This window comes from Mandrillus leucophaeus, unplaced genomic scaffold (genome assembly GCF_000951045.1).
Source record: "Mandrillus leucophaeus isolate KB7577 unplaced genomic scaffold, Mleu.le_1.0 Scaffold220, whole genome shotgun sequence".
Lineage (NCBI taxonomy): Eukaryota > Metazoa > Chordata > Mammalia > Primates > Cercopithecidae > Mandrillus > Mandrillus leucophaeus.
Genome location: NW_012102255.1, coordinates 1,952,496 through 1,956,720, shown reverse-complemented (window position 1 = coordinate 1,956,720; position 4,225 = coordinate 1,952,496). Strand labels below are relative to the sequence as shown.

The 4,225-nt window shown below is 38.9% G+C and overlaps 1 protein-coding gene across 1 annotated transcript in view; it reads right to left on the bottom strand.

Moving 5' to 3' along the window:
* Positions 1-4,225, bottom strand: part of DESI2 (desumoylating isopeptidase 2) — a 72,479-nt gene that overhangs the window by 32,978 nt on the left and 35,276 nt on the right. The gene's annotated exons all lie outside the window — the stretch shown is intronic.

Here is a 4,225-nt window from a genome sequence, read left to right as displayed (position 1 = left end):
TGTGCTTTCATATCTATTTTTCTCCTATCCTAAGCTTTTCTTCTTATTCTTTGGCGAGCTCCCTGAAAGCAGAAATATTTAATTCTTTTTCAACAAACATTTACGGCATGTATCATGTGTCCTGATTCAGCCCAAAGTTTGATAATGGTAATAATACGGAATAAATAATGCACAAAGGTTAAAACAGCATTCTTACTTCTTACCATTAGCATGAACAAAAACCTCCCAGAAAAGGTAGTATCTGAACTGAGTCTTTAGGAACAAATCAGATTTCCCAGTAAGAAAACTGGGCCATGGGGCCCATGGGGATGGACAGAAATGCCAGGAAGAGGGAAGAGCATATACATAGGTAATATGATAACAAATTACACGAAATGGCCGGGTGCAGTGGCTCACACCTGTAATCCCAGCACTTTGGGAGGCTGAGGCGGGTGGACCACCTGAGGTCAGGAGTTCGAGACCAGCCTGGCCAACATGGAGAAACCCTGTCGCTACTAAAAAATATAAAATTAGCCGGGCGTGGTGGCACATGCCTGTAATCCCAGCTACTTGGGAGGCTGAGGCAGGAGAATCGCTTGAACCCGGGAGGTGGAGGTTGCGGTGAGCCATTGCACTCCAGCCCGGGCAAAAAGAGTGAAACTCTGTCTCAAAAAAAAAAAAAAAAAAAAAAAAAAAAAAAAAAAAAGAAATTACAGGAAATGACTGTGAAAGGGGTTAAAAAGGTGAAGTGGAGGGGGTTAAACTGAGAAAAAGGTAAATGAGTTAAGAGCTCACTAAATGAACACTTAGGTAACGCTCAAAAGTATTACAAACCTATTGGATTTCTCCCAGGTTAGGGGACAGATAATTTATCTTTAATTGTTCTAGGTTTATTCAAGTCTTAACCTTGGCTCCAGACCCCTAGCCAGTCTTTCCCAGACCTACACACATTCTCATGCATTGCTGGAAGAAGCATAAATGAACAAGTCAGTTTTTTTTGTTTTCTAAAATGTACCTGGGGCAGAGGTGGATAAAAATAAAATGTACCTGGAAGAAGAATTAAGCAATAATAAATAAATATATGAAAAAGAACAAGGAATTTTCCCATCTAGAAACTGAAATATTCATTAAAACAATATGGCACTGTTGCAGGAACAGATCCTGGTACAGACCCTTGTATATATAATAATTTGATATATGATAAAGGAGATATTTAAAATTAATGACAAAGCGTGAATTATTAAAAACATGTTGCCAAAATGGATTATGCACAAAAATAAATTTCATGTATCTAAAAATTCCAGTGTGTCTAAAAATAACTATATAGGGATAGAAGGAAATAGAGTTTAAAAAATTTTAGGTGGGAAAAGACAACCCAAGTAAAGCAAAATCCTAGGATTTATAGAGGAAAACATCAACAGATATTCAACATAAAAATGTACAACTTGGCCGGGCGCGGTGGCTCAAGCCTGTAATCCCAGCACTTTGGGAGGCCGAGACGGGCGGATCACGAGGTCAGGAGATCGAGACCATCCTGGCTAACCCGGTGAAACCTCGTCTCTACTAAAAAAATACTAAAAACTAGCCGGGCGAGATGGTGGGCGCCTGTAGTCCCAGCTACTCGGAAGGCTGAGGCAGGAGAATGGCATGAACCCGGGAGGCGGAGCTTGCAGTGAGCTGAGATCCGGCCACTGCACTCCAGCCTGGGCCAGAGAGCCAGACTCCGTCTCAAACAAACAAACAAACAAAAACAATGTACAACTTTTTATTTTATAAAACTACATAAAAACAAGATAAAAAGATAAATAATACATAAGAAGAGAGAATCTGTGTGGATATAACAAAGATTCATATGAGAATATAAGTATCCCTCTCGATGTGAATTTTTTGAGTTCCTGATTTGGAGAGACAGAATTTGGATGACAAGTTAGAAAATGAAGGATACTTTTTTTTATGTGAATCAATTTGATTTTGGAAGGAGAGTAGTAAGATTACATACAGTAAGGATTCTTCAAAACATTTACCCAAATCTATGTGATCCTAGAGTCTGGGCAGCAAAAGTTCAGATATGAGTATACTTCTAAATAAAAGCTCCATTAAAAAAAAAAAAAACCAATTAGTGGCCAATAAACCTGAACTAACAATCTCAGTAGCAAACAGAAAAACACTAATTGAAACAATGAGGTACCACCCTTCTTTTATCTATCAGATTGGCAAATACTAAAAATACTGCTAATACTGGGTGTTGGGAAGGGTGTGAAGAAGACATTGCACAAGTGTAAATCAACGACAGTGACTTAACCATTTCACCTTCCGGAATCTATTCTATAGAAACACTAGCATATATGCAAAGACATGTCCTAGGACATTAACTGTAGTTGTCTACAATACTGAAAAACTGAAGTCTAAATATCAATAGAGAAATGGCTAATTATGATACATTCATATTATAAACTATCAATCAAAAAAAACAATAAGGTTGACTTGGGAAAATTAGCTGAGTTTAACTTTTAAAAAAGAAAAAAGAATGAGGTAACTCGATAGATATTTAAAAACCACATAAAATAAAAGGATCAAGTCATAATATGTGTAGCATGATCACATTTTTGAAAAATAAGCCTGAGGCTATACTTACATATTAAGTATGGGATGACAAAATAAAACTACCACCAATTGCAACAAAAGAAAGGTTTGAAGCACACAGATCAAACAGTTAACAATTTGGGGGAGAGGAGGACTATAATGCAATACTTTTCAGTTTTAACTCCATACATTCAGAATTGTTTTTGTACATTTGTTAAAGAGTATTATTTTATAATTAAAAATGTTATTTTAAAGTAAAATGCTATTATCTTAGTTTAACAGGTTTTTATTTGAATTTTTATACTACAGTAAGAGAACAGGTTGAACATATAAAAAATCATAAGCATAAGACTATTAACTGCAGTATTATTTATGTTAGTAAAATGTTGACAACAACCTAAATGTTCATTTATAGGGTCCTAGTTACCTAAACTATGATATATCTATATAATGGAATATTCTTCAGCCATAAAAAGAGGGGGAAGGGCTCAGTGTGGTGGCTTACACCTGTAATCCCAGTACTTTAGGAGGTTGAGGCAGGAGGACAGCTTGAGGCCAGGAGTTCAAGACCCCCCTGGGCAACACAGGGAGACCCAATCTCTTAAACAAAAAAAAAAGAAAGAAATAAAGAAATTAGCCAGGTACCTGTGGTCCTAGCTACTCGGGAGGCTGAGGTGGGAGAACTGAGCCCAGGAGTTCGAGGTTGCAGTGAGCTATGATCACACTGCACTCCAGCCAGGGCAACAGAGACCCTGTCTCTAAAAAAAATTCAAAAAGTGTAGGGGAAGGGGTGATGCTCTTGAAGAACTAAGAGGAAGAGGAAGTAATTTCCAGGATATATTTTGTTAGGGAAACAAAATAATATATGGCAAAGACTTAGACTCCTGAATCTTCTCCTAGGCCCATCTGTACACTTACTTGTAAAATCAGGTTTTAGCAAAGAATCTTGCTAATTCAGTTCAGCAAGAACCCCCAACCCTTGCTATCTGATCACCTCCATATCTGGTCAGGTTCCTCATCCTCCACCATACCCCGGTGATGTCAGATTACCCTGGCATATCTTCACAAAGAATTGTGTTAGGTTGGTTTAGCCAGAACCCCCCGACCCCTAATGTTTCCTCTTAGAAATTTTCCATCCACTGACCCTCCACCCTGCCCCCTGGCTGCAAATTCCCATTTGTCCACACTGTGTTTGGAGTTGAACACAGTCTCTCTACTCCACTGCAAAATCCCACAGCCATGGCCTCTCTACCTATCACAATAGTCTTGAAAAGAGTTTGTTGGCCAGGTGCGGTGGCTCACGCCTGTAATCCCAGCACTTTGGGTGGCCGAGGTGGGCAGATCACGAGGTCAAGAGATCGAGACCATCCTGGCTAACACGGTGAAACCCCGTCTCTACTAAAAATACAAAAAAATTAGTCAGGCATGGTGGCGGGCGCCTGTAGTCCCAGCTACTTGGGAAGCTGAGGCAGGAGAATCACTTGAAACTGGGAGGTGGAGGTTGCAGTGAGCTGAGATCACACCACTTCTCTCCAGCCTGGGTGACAGACTGAGACTCCATCTCAAAAAAAAAAAAAAAAAAAAAAAAAAAAAAGGAAAAGAAGTGGGTTTCCTGAGGCAAACCTGAGTTATATAAAATGTCAGCAATTTAAACAAAGTTAAA